Raw genomic sequence first — 16990 nt, 5'->3', positions numbered from 1 at the left:
TGAACTCGAAATTTTCACTGATTTCATCTCTATCGTGTTATCTTTTTACCTTGAGATTCATAAATTCAAAGCATAATAAAGACTTTCGCATCAATGGTTCCTGCGGTTTTCTAAAATTATGATCACTCTCGACCAAACGTTTCATTTAAAGATCCCCGACGAAGTAACGTCAACATGAGAGAGAGAAAGAAGGAGGCGGCGGCGGCAGAAGACAGTGGCGCGTTGCAGAGAGAACGTCACGTGCAGGGCGCGGCGCCTTCACGCGTCCCGTGGCCTGCAGGGCCTCCCCCGACCTTCCCTCGAAAACGCCTCAAATGGCTCCATTGCACCCTCCAGATTCTTCCTCCTCCATCGTTCCTGTCTCCTTCATCTGTTGCATCTCCGAGTGACGAAAATCTCCTGCTTCGTCACGGAATAGCTACCACCACATTTAACTTGTTGCCGTACTATTTAATGGCAGTCGCTTTTAGATTCAATCTCTCCGCACGCACAAATTGAGTTTTCAGACTCAATTCCGACGCATAAAGAGGATTAGGAGCTGTGAAAACTTCTGACAAAAAACTTTTTCGGCCATTTTAGCCGCTTATCAAGAACGGATTTAACGTTCAAACGCTCCTCGGATCTTATATTAACAAGGGAATGACAGGTTTAACATCAGAATTTTTTATCCCAAGGGCGTGTTTGATGAGCCTGATAAAATATCTTTAAGACACCCAATAAGAACAAGCATAAGAACCCAATTTTAACCCAAAAAATGTCACCTTATTGACAAAGCATAGCTAGTTGGACTAATAAAGCCGATCAGAATTCTCGCATGGTAAATTCTCACATAGGTTTTTTATTTACTATGTACGATTCAGTTTTGGCTCTTTTTCGAGTAGTGGGTTGTAATTCTCTTATGTAACTTTAGTGCCGGCATTAAAGTTTCACATGTTTAAGTATAACTTTAATGCTTTGAGAAATCTTTTGCATGTTAACAATGTCCAAAATAAAAGTTCCATGAACAAAAATTTCACAAAAAAAAAACCCAGTACTAACTATCCAGCAGCTTTAAGTCTGAATATTTAGCTCCATGTATCCAAAACTTGTTCGGGATAGACAAACACGGCAAGTGAGAAGACGGGAAAATAAATACATGCGAATCGGTCCTTACTGTCCTCGCAAATTAGACCTGGAATGTACATGTATGTGATAGGGAGGTAAAAACTTGCCCATAATTCATATTCAATGCTCACAGAAGCTACTTTTAAATGTCCTGCAGCAAAAAGGAATGCCCATAAGTTTGAATCACATAAAACTACTTTTCACCTCAAGGTAAAAACTACTTACGTCTCAAATAGACACAATTCGGTGGCTGATTTTGGAATGCGGCGTTTCATTTTTTAAAATATTTCAAATATTTAAAAAAAAACTTACTTATAATTTGTCTTTCATTGATTATCTTTAAATAACTTTTTAATATTTTTTTAAGGATTCGCATATGATTCAGCTGAATTGGTCGACTCGACTTTTTTTTTAAATCTTTAATGTTTACTTAGGGAAAACTTTTTTTTTTAATCTTTAATGTTTACTTCACTAAATTTCTCTTAAAATCCGATTTTATTAATGAAATATGGGCTATGACTCATTTTCTATCTTTTTTGTCAACTAAATCTTATATTTGATCAACATAAGAACTAATATTTATATTAAATCAGGTCTGATCTTTTTTGGATCTCAATCAGATAAATTAATTAAAATTGGACTTGGACACTCATTTTGAACCTGATTTGGAATTGGATCTGTGCTAACGAATTCAAAATTGGTGTATCCGATTCACCTGCATATTTACCTCCCAACATGCACATATATGTTACAGTTTGGAGTCACAAAAAATGTGTTTTTTTCAGAAAAAAAATGTGATAAATTAGTTGGCGGCTTAAAACTTAAAAAAACAATTTTTTAAAAAAAATGTGTTTTTAACATTTTTTTTCATTTTTTCACCTTTCCCATTTTTTCAGTTTTTTAATGTCAAACAGTTTTCTTTATTTTTTATTTTTCATTTGTTGCAAATCTACTTATATTTTGTTGTTTGTGTTATTAATTTCCCACTTATTTTATTTTTCTCTCATTTTTAGTTTTTTTTATTTTTAAAAATTTACCATTTTTTTCAGGCTTACTGTATTATACCTGAGAAAAACTTCGCTACTTAAAACTCTGATACGTTATTTGTGATTATGGTTTGAACACAGTTCATCAATTTGACGTTAGGATGCCAATGGATTGGACATAATCAAATAATCTATTTGAATCAAAATTCAAGCACTTCAATTCAGCCACAAGATTTACATGGGACTAGTGATTGGATTAGAGTTCACTAATTTTACTGAATCTTATAGATATATCAATTTCACAACTAGGTGAAAAATGATTATATGTGGAAAAACTAGGATATCTCTTTTGCATCTCAATTTTGAAGTAGAACAAGTCACTTTCCATATAGACAACTATGCTAAAGTTATGGTAAAGTTATATTGTACTCGAATCAGATCCATTAATATATATTTGCAGCCTTGACCAAGTAATATTGACTTGGCCTCGTCGGTCGAGCCAATACCGAGCCCAGATTTGCTTTCCCAGCCGTGTGAGTCCACAAGAGTGTCCAGGTCAACGTGGGCATGGTCCCTTCAAAGCATTTATTGGATTTGAAGTAAGATCCAAATACGCATGGGAACTAATAAATTGACTAATAAAGTGGCTCTTAATATGTTTAATTAATATGTTTAAGACCATCTTTTACTCTGTTGACTTGAAAAAATATGAACCATTTAATTGATAATTCGTCTGGTCAATTAACGCTCATTGATATCAGAAAAACACTTGTAAGCTTGTCGGTGACAATAAAGAGCCCAGTTAACTTCTAAATATTGTTAAAAACACCCCCGTGTTTTTTTCATATTTGCAGAAAAAATCAACGCAATAACTTTTGTCAGATTCATATCATTGCTACATTAATAAAAACTACCAGTTTACCTTCTAAAAACTGACATAGAATTATACTTATTCTTTTCGATTACCTAGCTTTACATAATAGCTTTCTAGCATTAATAAAGAACGAAAATTCACATAAACGATTTCTGGTATTATTAAAATGTACATAAAGAGGCTACGGTAAACTATTCAACTCCGAAGTTAACTTCATTGTGGTCTTTTTTTTTTTCTAGTTTTTTTTTATGGAAACTTCACTTCAAGTTAGTGATAACGTAAAGGTAATTAAAAGATTAATTTTAATCAATGGTGCAAAGAATAAATTGTGTGTGTATTTTTTGATTATAATCACTTCTTTAGGCTTCCTTTAAGGGGACGTTTGATTACTCTCGATTTAAAATTCATGGATCTAACGTGACATGTTTTTGCTGATATGACAAGAAATCCATGGTAAAATCCATCTACTGTTCCAAAATCTTGAGTATTTAAAATCTGAGGCGATTGAATGTCCCTTAAGGGTGTGTTTGTTTCACTGCCGCAGATCTGGGACCTTGTGTGATCTATGCGGATTTAAAATCGGAACCCCTCTGCCAAAATATGAGGCTATCAAACAAAGGATCTTCTAAAGCACTCCTTTTAAATTGTTAATGCTGCCTCGGACATAAAATCTGAGGTTATCAAACACAACCTAACGCTTTCTTTGGATGAATGGAAAGACATGGAAAATATTGGATGGAAGAAAAGGAAAGGGAAGGTTAGGAAAAGAAAAGAAAGGAAATGAAAGGAGTGTCCATTCCTTTCCTTCTCAATCTCTCCATTTTAGGAGGGATTGGAGTTACATTAAAAAAAAAATGTTTTTCTTTACTTTCTTTTGCACTCAAACAGTTATTAGTTATTCTTTCCTTTCCCTTCTGATTAATTAATCATCTAGGAAAAACTTTTCCTTTGGTTCCTTTTTCTCCCTCTCCCTCCATCCAAATAGGCCGTGAAAGTATTAAATTGATAGAATTCAATACTTAGCTTTTCTTATGTGCCAAGGATTCGTTGGAAAATCTTTACTTTATCAAACAACGGATTTCCAGTTGACTCGAAATCCAATATTTTCCTTTTTGCGTTGTCAGCAAGGCCTAATATTGTTAAGAGGGAAGCGACCTTATTTTAAATTTCCGGATCTCATAGTTTCTGGATCTCGATATGGGATCCATGTGAAGAAGTGTTGCAAACGGAATCTTAAAGTAGAAGAACAGAGATGCATTTGTCCACTTCTACAAAGTCATATCGAAAAATTTTGCGGAGATCGTGAATGATTCCTTGTTTGGTGGACTACAAGACCTATATATATATATATATATATATATATAAGATCATACATCATATGGCAAATTTTTTGAATCTTAGCTATATTACGTACGGCAGCACTGAACTGTCCTATATATGTGACATGGCCATAGTATATAGATGTGAAATATATTTAAGTTAAAATCATAGAAAAACTAGAAGCTAAAACCTAGCACCAACTTCTCTGATATAAGCTTAAAGTAAATTTCAAGAGGGAAAAGAACTAGCTTCATCTTGACTTCAAAGTTTGAATTTTAGTTTCTTGTGAGTGAGAAGAGTTTTATATCACAAAGTCCGGAATTAGAGCCCAACTCTCTCCTCATCCCTTTGCACAAGGTAGGCCAGGCTGTCGGCAGTACCCCCTGCCCAACTCAGGCCCAAGCCCAGGTGGGAACGATTTTTTTTAATATTTATTTTATTGATTTTTATATATAATTATAATATTTTATTACAATTAATTATGTTTATATATTATTTTACATTAAAAATATATTTTTTTAAATTTAATGGGATCGAGTTTTAATTCTTGGGCGGGGTCAAGTGTGAAGCCCGCCCGACCCCGACTCACTATCAAGCCGAGCCGGCCCGGCCCGATGTGCATAGCCCCAGGGGCTAAGGCTACATCGATATATGGTGCGTGTAGGTCAATTAAAAAAAATCCTACCCCTTGGTTCAACACAGAGACATCGTGCCCACGGCAATGAAACTGAAGATGAGATTCTTTCTTCATACATGTTAAAGACAGAAACCATTAACTCGCAAATTTTCCCTCAAACAGATCTCTGTTGGCGACAGACCAACTGCAGCCAACGATGGGAGAAAAGACTTCCAACCTAATATTGATGTTGAAAGAAATATTTGATCATCTTCCCTTTCTGCGTCTCTTGACAGTCCCAGAAAGACAACCCATTATAATTCTAATGATGAAAGTGAGTTCAAATTATTAGATACATATTTTGAAGCCAAAGCCATTCGATCTAAATGCTGTCTGCTTTCTTTCTTTCATTGAGTTCTGATTGAAATGATCAAGAAGGAAGGAATCCCTTTGTCAATACGTGAAAAAGGAGAAAATGGTGTGCATGTTCTGAGCCTATAACTTAGGAACGAATATCGAAGACCTAGAAAGTAAAGACAGCGAAGCACGTGAGGACACCACATTAAAGAGGCATATTCCAAAGGGATGCCGGAAAGAGGGAATCACACAGCTAAGGACTGACTGGTTCGCGCGCATGCACGCACGGGCGCACACACACACAAAAGGAGCTCAAATTTTCTGCACACACATGCAGTCATATCACCACAGATCTAAGATCGAACGTAAATAAGGACAGTTTTACAATATGCCTCAAACTTGTGATAGCCAGTTTCAAGGCGACTAGGGGCGTATCATTATCATAACTGGTCGGATTCGTTGACTGAAAAAAGTTATGCCGTCAATTCAGTTCTTACAAACGCTATTCTTTTAGACTGCAAATAGTGAATGTACTACACTCTATAATTATGTGTCGCATTACTTTTCACCCAATTCGGAAACTGCTTTGTGCCGTGGAAGCGGGAGTGGAATTGACCTTTTCCAGATACCTCTAAACCTGTGATGTCTCTGTCAATCGACTGCCTAGAAGAATCAGGCGACGTTTCTAATGCAAAAGGTTGGCGAAAAAATTCAAAGATTTTTAGTCAAGCTTGTCAAACTTGGCTCCAAATTTGGCTACCGATAAATTTTGTCAGTACCGTTGTTGTTTCTTGGCCATGAATCCTCCTACTTTTCCCATAATTGACCAATGAACTTGAGCTGCTGAACTGGTCTACACGTCGAGAGTCTACGTGTTTTGGTTAGAAGACTTGGAAAATCTTCGGAGTTCGTGTTCTTCTTCCTTTCTGTGTTTGATAGATTCCGATCTCTAATTCAAGGCTACCACAGATTTTAAAACAAATACATAGTGAGATGACCACAAATCCATGATTTTCACAAGGTAGCATAGATTTGAGATCCCCATTTGAGAAATACCGTGTTTGCAGGGACGAAGGCAAGGGGAGGATTCAAAATTTATATGTAAATTTTCAAATTTTTAATTACATTATATAAAAATTTTATAATTTCACCCCTGTTAAGATTTTGAAAGTGTAGTTTAACCCCTGCAATAAAAAATTTCTAGCTCTATACTTTTCCTACTTGTTTAAATTATGGATCTAACCTAATATAAATTTAAAATCAACCTCTTATCTCAGGTCTGAAACTATCAAACATGGCTTTATTGACTCAAAATACATGTAGACCACAAGCTCGGGTTCCAGGCTGTTCCATCGATACATAGAGCCCTGCCCACTAACTCGCTAACTTGGAGCCAGATCCGGGCCCAACTTGAACGTACTAAATCCAATAAGATCCGGATAGTGGTGGCGGAGGAAGGGTTCGGATTGAGGTTCGAGTACGAAACTTGGAATCATGGGATCATGGACCAACTTAGTTAGTAATCAGATCTTGGTGAATTGGTTCAGGAGTGAACGGGTTCGGATCCAGTTAACTAGCTTAAATTCGTACATTTAAATATACAAGGATCATTTTTTGTCGGATAATCCAGACCCGATTAAGTGAATCTTGCTTTCTTTCGAATCTTAATACGGGTCGGTGATCGGACAACGAGTCAAGCTGGCTCGACTCGAGTCACTCCGAAAAACTCGACTAATTTATCAACGATTCTGTTTTTTCATCTTCCATTATTGCCCCGCCGAACTGGGAAGTTTATTTCTTAGAACATGAACCCAAGTCCAACAAACCCAAAGAGGTTTTGCAAATCTGGAATTTGCTTGCATTTCTTCAATTCTTGAAATAAGTTTTGGAAACTTCGGTTATAGAGGAGTTGCAGATGGAGGCCATGTAGCTCATGAGAGCAGTGGTAGAGCCAAGATTTTTTAGCCGTGGGGCACTTGCCTTGGCGACACAAATTTAGGGTGGGCACGGCATATAATTTTAAGGTCATAGCAATGTAACGTTGGGACATTATAATGGAATTTTTGAATGGCTGGTGTGGGCAGTGGCCCACCCCAGTTAACAAGTAGCTCCGCTGCCGCATGAGAGTGAGTTGGGTGGTGCACGCAAAAGTTGGGAGTGGGGGTATTTTGGAGATTTTAAAAAAGAAATGTCTTTTTTAAACTTTCGACTTTTTTATTACAAATTTTTGTCCTTGTAAGGGACTTTTCTTTTTATCGATTGGGGACTTCCGGTCATTATGTATTCTGGTTAGGGGTGAACAAGAGCCGACACGAGCCCGAGCTGGGTCAGCTCGAACCTGGCTTGACTTCTATTTTGTACAGCTCGAGCTCAAATCGGATTATATAATGTTAACTCGAGCTCGGCTCTATGAAGCATTTCAAAGCTTGAACTCGAGCTCGTTTAGCCATGCTGTAGTGCGGCGGCGGAAGAAGATTGCAGTGAGCTTGTTGTTGAAGCGTTGCTATGGACTTGACTTTTATTTTCAGTTATCTTTCAGCATTGGAAAACCTGGTTTCAGCATTTGTGTAACATGATAAAGACCTGGTTTTCATATTTTAAAACCTAGTTTTTGTTTGGATGACCAAAAATGGCTTTTACCAGCTAAGCGGTAGTTGATTTACAGTTAGTTAATGTTGATGGCAAGTCTAGTAGAAACTGAAGACATTTGAGTTGGTAACTATATATATCATGACTAAAAAATACAAAGGACATATCTCCTCATTTCTAAAGAAAAAAATCGATTTTCCAGAGATATGAAATGTCCCAAGAATAATCCAACTCTCTCTCTCTCTCTCTCTCTCTCAAGCAAGAGATAAAATTTACCTCATTGGGATCAAGTTTTAAGGGTTCCATTAGCAGCCAATCTGTGCACTTTAGGCATTAGTTAGCTTTGTGTTTATTTTCTTTTTAATTATTAAACTTGCCAAATAAATAGAGCAAAATTATGAGTGGGACAAGTTTTCATATTTGAAAAAGAAGAATCCATTTTGGCCTTTATCTTAGAAGGCCTCGAGTATGTTCTCCAAAAGTCAATCCCAACCTTAGGACAAAAACCTTTAGCAGATGAGAAGAAAAATCGTGAAAAGCACTTCCTAGATGATTCAATGGCCTGAACTATTATGATGACTTGCATTGGTGATAATTTGATTAGGGTGTTTGATTAGCAATAGAGCAAGAACTAATGAAAAAAGAAAAGAAGATGAACTCAGGCTAGTTCAGGACCAGCATTCTGTCAACAGAACACCTTCTAAGCACAAAATTCATTGAAAGCAATCAAGTTTTATAAGAAAAATGGCACAGATTTTCTGAAAAACAAAGAATCTCAAGCCAAGACAAGTGCTTTAAATCTGCCAAATTGGGCATATGAAAAAAAAAAAAAAACTGCACAACAAAGATGCATGGAAACCAAAGCTTGGACTACAAAGATACGAACAGAAGGCAGAACATGTAAAATCAGCGGTTCAAAATGCATGAAAAGCCTTTTTTTACAGTATGTCAATTCTTCGTGTTTCTCAATAAATAAAGAATGACCAGACATATGGACAGGAGTCCGATGAGAAAAGAACACAGAAAAAACTGTCCTTGTTGTATTGGTAGAATGTCAAAAGGATAAAAATTGGTTAGTCAGATCATATTTTGTACTTAGATTCCCTCAACCATGAGTTATGGCCTTGGCTTTTTACAGAAGAAATTCATATTCTTCAACATTTTTTAGAAATGCAGAAGAGTGAGTTGCATTTGTTGCATCGTGTTAGTGATGGCCTATGGAGCAAATATGCAATTATATCCTTCCTGAGAGTTTGCTGTTATTCATCCACGCAAAGATGACAATTAACTTGAGTTTAGTCGATGTCATTTTCGTTATCTTTTACACAGCCTTTTCGTTACAAAATGTAGTGGGTGGCAGTGCAGCCATAGTGAGTGATTGTATGAGACATGAGCTAATGGGGCATAATATGCATTCAGAATGTAGTTTTTGATCTCCTCTTACCCTTCATCATGAGGAAGAGATTTCCTCAACTACTTTATGTTGTCGTATGGATGGTTGTCTCACTAGTGACACTAGGCGGCTTAGTCATACTTGGTGGTGGTTGATAATGGCATCGTCGAAGAGAAACACCAGCAGCAGCAGGAACACCAGTACCAGCAACAGCAACACCTGTGTAGTCACCATCATTTTACTGATTTTCCTTTCCACCCACTAACATTCAACCACCAAGACTAGATAATCTCACTAGGTGGGCCACACTCTTGATGTCAAATAAACAACTCAGAAGACAACTGCTTGAAGGAGGGATGTCAGATAGACAACTCAGACACTCGCGATATTACAAATCATTAACCATCGACCAGGGATTTTATTTCCTGCTTTTAAATGATTAGCCCCAAGATTCCACAGTAAAGTGTAAATGGTGAAGTTCAAGCTAAATTACCAACCAGTTCTTGCTTTATTTGCATATCCCAGTTAAGCTAAAGCACTTTCATGTCTCCAAGGAGGGGGGCATGCAGGTGAAGGTGAAGCTATAGAAGGCTGAAATCACTCGTCTACAGGTTGAGCATGAAAAGCATGTTCATCTATATCTCCAGAAATGTGGCACTTGCTAGCATCATAAAACTAAAGTTTTAAAGCCCCCAGCCTGTTGTAACTTATACCCATTTCTGATAAGGTCTAGGAGACGTTTCCATGGTTTTTGTAGAGGGTCAGTCATCCTAGTCATGGTGAATTGACCAACAAAATGTACCCATTTTATAACCTTATTACTCCCATAAAACACCAAAATGATGGTTGTTGCATTTCTGGAACATTTTGACAATCTACATAGAATGCTGCCCTTACAAGTGATCAAGATAATATCTTCCTCGGGGCATTTTGGAACACTTTTGCTTGCACAGTACTGACCTGTAGATGAAAATGGTGCATCATCTGCAGTTGGATGGCCAAATGCAAGTCGTTAACAAGCGGGTAGAAACTTTCCTGTGTTGTTTCTCCAGCAAACAGCCTCCTAATTGGACACAATTTTTTTGATGGGTTAAATTCTCATACAAGGGTCCCCCTCACCAACTAGGATGGCTCCCTACGAAGCAGTTTACAGATGCATGGCCGAGATAAAGTCCTTAAGGTTCTTAAATGCAATTTGCATTTGTCCCAGGAAGCTTGAAGGTTCAGTGTGATAAACTTCCATTTACAAGGGGATTCCAGGTGGGCGCCTGGGCTATTCTGAATAGTTTCCAAAAGAGCACAGAGTCTGCACCAGAGTACTCAATATTTTGGGCCCTACTAGATGCTGCCACAGATCAGCATTGATATAACTAATCTCATCGTGCAATGAAAGCTGGAGCTGCTTATCCCATTACCCTGCTTCATTGCTCTGTTCTTGCCTGTTTCTAGTTTCACTTCTGCAGAGTCTTCCTCTTGACAAGGTATCAAAGCCATGTTGTCTACAGGCCCTGAATCTCCACTAAACAACACAGCCAACTCTGGCTTCTCTACAGGATCAGAGTCTTCATCTGACCTTAACGCTTCAGAATTTTCCAACCCCTATTTCATTCAGACAATCAAGGAGTTGTGTTGGTTTCCCAGCTCCTCACCTGTGACAACTATGCAACATGGAGTCGCAATGGTCATGTTGTCTGCCAAGAATAAGCTGGCATTGGTCAAATTGATCTCTGCCAAACAAGACGCTTCCTTAGCTGAATTCATTTTTCGGAGGCGTTGCAGTCATATGGTACCGTCACGGATCCTGAACTCTCTTTCTCGTGAACTTGCCACTAGTGTTATCTATGCATCTACAACACTTGAAATCTGGGTCGACTTGAGGAAGAGAGGTTCAGCAGGGCACAGCTCCAAGGAAATACCAGATTAAGTCTGTGATTAGTCGTTTAACTCTAGATGTTTCTTCAGTGGCCACCAATTTCACTAAACTGAAAGCCTATTGGGACGAGTTGAATTCCTATGATCCTCTTCTGGGGTGCTCATGTGGAACACTGAAACTGATCGCAGAAAGAAAGCAGGAAGACTGTGTCATCCAATTTCTGATGGGTCTTCAATGCAATTAAAGATTAGATACTTTTGATTGATCCTTTAACTTCAGTTGCAGAGGTTTTCTCACTGCTTTGGCAAGAAAAAAAGCAGAGAGAAGCCAAGTTCAGATCAATACTAAAGCACAAGTCAGTTTTGCTGTCCCCAATGCTGATCAAAAGACAACAATACTATTGTAGTTACTGTTGCATCTTAGGGCAGTGTAAGGAGAGATGCTTCAAACTCAATCGCTCCAAATATGAAAGGCAGAAAAACAGAGATCAGACAGATCTTCCTCTACAAATCGAGTTGATGAAGATAAGGCAAAGTCCATCATTGCAAATTCACTCAAGGAATCCAATTGTGATTCTGCTCAAACATTGACTACAGATGAGTATCTAAATCAAACAGCTCCTCAAAGACAGATAATCTGCCCAAGCCAGTTTTTCAGGTATATCTTGTAACCATACCAATTTTTGGATTGTCGACAGCAAGGATACTGATCATATGAGTTCTTCACTGAATCATATGATCAACGTGTCCAAACTACTTTCACCATTTCCTATCAAGCTACCTAATGATAAAACTTTTTTATGCAACCCATGTTGGATGAGTCATTTTATGTCCCTTGTTGGCCCTTGACAATGTCTACTACCTAATTTCAAAAATTTAATCTCATTTCAGTAAACAGACAAAAGTAGCTCATTGTCATGTTATTTTTGCTTCTCACAAGTGTTACCTGGACGACCTCATTTCCATGATGATGACTGGCCTAGCTGATCTGCAGAAGGAGTGCTTGTTTACAGGTGTCTCAATCAAAATAGCAATTCTAGAAGGTCTCACAGTCCTCCATCCTCCAACTCCATTGTGTTAAATTATAACACCACCTCAACTGACATATGGCACCTCAGACTTGGGTACCTGTCACAGTCCAAGAGTTTGTCTTTTCAGAGTCTGATACGAGGCTGTCAAAAACGGTGTGTGATACTTGTATAATCTCAAAACAGTCTAGGTTGCCAACTTGCCATTTAGCTCAAGTAACTCATGTTCAGCACTATTGAGGAACGATTTCATAGAGCATGAAAATCCTGATAAAAACTATGTACCCGGCCATAGTTCCAGATAATTATGGTTCAAGATTTTCCAGGGAGAACAACTTAAAGCAATATACTTTAAATGAAAATCACATGAATAAGTTAACCAATAGAACACCTCATACTCACATGCTACAGGTACTACGGTGCAGACCGCAGACATCAAAGCTCATATTGCAGAACACTTTATACAACTACGCTCAATACAACAAGCACAAACTTGTATGGGGCAGCCTCATTTTGTGGGAGCATGTAAATCAGAAGCATAATCACAAGCATCCAAATAGCCTGTCCGACCTAGCTGCCTGCTAAAAATTTCTAACATTGGCAATCTGACCTAAGTTAAACATGTGCATAACCAACGGCGAGCTAATATTGGGCCATACCTCATACCTAAAGAAACGTGCCAAATGAGTATGGGTATGAATTACATCAACAACAGCATCAGTCACAAACTCACGGTAAAGATCCTTTGTTAGCAAAGGGCTGTTTCTTAAATTCCTAACCCTAAAGTTATTAATTAGACAACTACTGATATGATGACATGCTGTTCCCAAAGTATATGTCCAGCCAAAAGATATGGTCCCTTTGGCAGTCAAACTGAAATATGGGAAACTTAGCCAGTGGACATACATTGCCAATATGTAACCACAAAGCATGTGAAACAGATCATGGGAATTCTAATTTACCTATTCATAAAGAACATGGGTGGAGCTTTTATTTGCAGAAGGGCGTTGAAGCCTTTGCTGACACGATTAGGTTTATTCCTTTTGCTGATTGCCTGCAATAATGTAAAATGCATTACTAAATAGAAATAAGACAGAATTTTTTGTCCAAAAGTAATCGTACTGTACATCATTAGGTACCTGTCCTTTATGTAAATTTGGATATGATAAGAGTGCTTTCCATTGTTCTGGTACAACTCTCTCTCATGACCTACACGATCCTCATCTCAATCAAAAGGATCAAAGTCAAGTCCTCATGCATATATCTAATATAAATTTCTTCTATCATTTCATAAAATGTAAGCATATAAATATCAATATCATTGTCAAGATATGAGTGTTAACAAAGATATTTATTGCCGTAATCAAGAAGAAGATAAATCCAACGTCTGTTTGCCATCTGCACGGCTACTTAAAGCAATTGTATGAAGCTATGGAATTGAATCCACTAGTAGAATGAGTATTTGATTTTTTTTATTACAAAGAAACTTAACCAAATGGTCTTAGAGCAGGTTCCAAACTTGCCTAGCAAAAAAATAAAATCTTAAAAGGGGACTTGATGTCATAATTCTATTAAACAAAGCTTGCTTCAAAAGTAAGACAATAGACAAGTCCACCCATACTTGATCAATTTATAGCATTTTGCTACTTTTGGTGACTATACACTGTTTCTTGACTATATAAATGAAGCTCTCGTTTCTTACCTTTTATGAATTCATGGAACAAAGTTAAACAAATTTGACATAATTGACTTGATCACATGGAATAGATGTGCTGCTGACTTGCCTTGTCGCTTTCACTCACCATTAGAGCCTTATATTTTTAGAGCTCAAAGCCAGCATCCAGCCAACCAAACCACCTTGCTTAAGATTGAAGTTCACTACCCTAGTTGACAGAATCAAGTCATCAACAACAAATAGCAAAACTAGATACTTTAAGTGCTTAAACTCATGGAACTCCTAAAATCAACTACAAGGAACCAAACAGATGCTAACTACATGCATAATGGTCCAAAACTGCGCTACTGAATTTATATTAGGTTCTTTTCACTTCAATTAAAAAAAGTTTCACAAAAGCCCCACAAAAATTAAAGACTTGTAACTCTTGAATTTAGAGATGTAGATCCAAACTCTTCTTGCAATCATCCAAACTTCCTCAAAGACAATTGCAAAAAGTAGTAAAAGGTCATCATGTTCGCCTTCAAGTTGCATCTACGAAAGCCAGGGTAGGAGGTAATGGAGCTGAAAGAAATCTACTCCTCAACTGGCTGGCCTCCAAGCAAGCTTGCAATGAGCCTCTCAATGTTATTACTAGCAACTATGGTTGGAAAGACATCTCAACAACATGTTAGTGGGAAGGAGGCTTATCCCTTATAAGTGGAGACGTATACAGGAATTTAGAACTACCATCCAGGTAAAAAGCCAGAGACCCCCTCTGAAATGGGCAATATACAAAGAAGAATTCCAGACCGTCAGGGCATTGGTTAATCTAGTGGTGTTGGCTGAGCAAATGGGCATTTTAATTTTGGGTTTTGCTTCCACGGTCTGATCTTATGTTTGTTGCTGTTCGGCTTCAGTTGTTTTCTTGCCCATGTTTGTGTTTTTTTACAGCTGATGCTCTGCATTTTGTTCTTTTCTGTATAAGTGCATTGCGTGATCAAAATATGAATGTTAAACAAAGATCATTCTTGCCGCAATCAACGATAAGATACCTTTTTCTATTAATCCAACTTCTGTTTGCCATCTGCACAGCTACTTAAAGCAATTGTATGAAGGTATGGAATTGAATCCATTAGTCGAATGAGTACTTGATTTTTTATCACAATAGAAACGTGATGAAATGGTCTTCGATCAGGTTCCAAACTTGCCTAGCCAAAGAAAAAAAAAAATCTTAAAAGGGGACTTGTCATAATTCTATTAAACAAAATTTGCTTGATCAATTTATAGCATTTTGCTACTTTTTGTGAGTATACACTATTCCTTGACTATGTAGATGAAGATCTCGTTTCTTACCTTTTATGAATTCATGGAGCAAAGTTAAACAAATTTGTCATAATTGACTTGATCACATGGGCTAGATGTGCTGATGTCTCACTTGCCTTGTCACTTACACTCACCATTAGAAAGGAACCCACACATAGTTCTATACTTCATTCAGATACATATTTGTAGCTCCAAGCCAGCATCCAGCCAACCAAATTACCTTGCTTATGATTGAAGTTCAGAATCAACAACAGAGTAAAACTAGATACCTTAAGGTTGCATTTGATTGCCTCAGATCTTAAATCCGGGGCAGATTTAGAACCTCAGATCTGAGATCTGAGGTTTCAAAATCTTAGGTTTTAAAAGCCCTTATTTGATGCACTCCCGCAGCCTTCTCTCCCTCCTCCCCTCTCCTTCATGTATGGATCTGAAATGCACACTTGAAGTCGGACCCTCCCCCCCTCCAATTTGAGATCCATGGATTTCAGCATTCTCAATTCTCATAGGCCTGAAATCTGTGGTTCTTAAATTTACAGTTTGATAATCCTCAGATGCAGTCAGCAAATCCAACCTCGGATCTGAGGTCCAAGGCTATCAAATGCAACCTAAGAGCTTAAATTCATGGAACTCCTAAAATCAACCACAAGAAACCAGACAGCATATTCTAATTACATGCATAATAGTCATAAACTGTGCTACTGAATTCATATTTATGTTCTCTTCACTTCAACTAAAAAAAGTTTGACAAAGTCCCACAAAAATTTAAAAACATGTGACTTTTGAATTTAGAGATGCAGATCCAAACTTTTCTTGCAATCATCCAAACTTCTTCAAAGACAATTGCAGCAAGTAGTTAAAGGTCGTCAAGTTCGCTTCAAGTTGCATCCAAGAAAGCCAAGGAATGGAGCTGAAAGAAGTTTATTCCTTAACTGGCTACCATCTAAGCAAGTTTGCAACGAGCCTCTCAATGTTATTACTAGCAACTCCCTTTGAAAAAGGGGAACATTCATCACAACAACATGTTAGAGGAAGGAGGCTTATCCCTTGTAAGAGGGAGACGTATAGAGGAATTTAGACGTACCATTCAGTCAGAACTCAAAAACCAGCCACCTCCACCTGCCTAACTCAAAAGCCAGCCTGTCCATCTGAAATGGGCAATATACAAAGTAAAATTCCGGAAGGGCATTGATTAATCTAGTGATGTAGGCTGTTTTCTTGCCTTTTTTTTTTTTTTTACAGCAGATGCTCCTGTATGTATGCCGCATTTTTAGACAATGAACAAAGGAAGCTCTCTCCCAGCATTTTCCTGATGGGAAAAAGTAGTTAAAGGTCCTACATAAATCAGGCTCCCAAGATCAGTACAGAGGAATGCTTGCAAAATCCAACCCTTGCAAGGTGAATTAAACTTATCAAATGTCAGTTTCAAAAAAAATCATGACCCTGCTGATATCTAGTGTCAAAACCAGCTAGGGAAATAATAATTATTACTTACCAAGTCTGCAATAGGCAAACCTTTTGGAATCTCTTTTTCCCCTGCATGGAGAATTCAATTGTGGTTGGTTGACCACTCTCTTATGGCTTTCAACCTTGTGACATCTTGTTGACTTGGTTTTATATGCCTGGACAAGATGACAGAACCTGCACAGTTGGAAAGGGTTTTAAATGTCAACACAGAAAAATAAAGATTGATTATGATCTAGGGAAATCCTTTATGAAAAGTATTTTATTAGAGTGAGATGGCCCAAGAGTTTAAACTTTAAACAACCACCATCAGAAAGAACCATTCCATTGTTATCAAGAAAAGGAGACATCGGAATCATAAAAAAGAACATCAGAATAGGCCATAGTATTCCACTTGCTTATCTGTAAGT

The 16990-nt window shown here is 37.6% G+C and overlaps 1 long non-coding RNA gene across 2 annotated transcripts; it reads right to left on the bottom strand.

Moving 5' to 3' along the window:
- Positions 1 to 10688: 10688 nt before the first annotated feature.
- Positions 10689 to 13412, bottom strand: LOC126410277 (uncharacterized). 2 transcript variants are annotated; one of them, XR_007573982.1, is made up of 4 exons: positions 13279 to 13412; positions 13102 to 13193; positions 12058 to 12239; positions 10689 to 11973 (listed from the first exon to the last, which is right to left on the bottom strand). It is a non-coding gene; the product is annotated as an uncharacterized LOC126410277 (long non-coding RNA). The 2 variants fall into 2 exon arrangements; XR_007573981.1 differs by having other exon boundaries at positions 10689 to 12239.
- Between the last annotated feature and the right edge of the window lie 3578 nt (positions 13413 to 16990).

Source organism: Nymphaea colorata, chromosome 7 (assembly GCF_008831285.2).
Source record: "Nymphaea colorata isolate Beijing-Zhang1983 chromosome 7, ASM883128v2, whole genome shotgun sequence".
Taxonomy (NCBI): Eukaryota; Viridiplantae; Streptophyta; class Magnoliopsida; order Nymphaeales; family Nymphaeaceae; genus Nymphaea; species Nymphaea colorata.
Note: the sequence above shows the minus strand (reverse complement) of the source record. Positions and strands in the feature narration are given on the sequence as shown.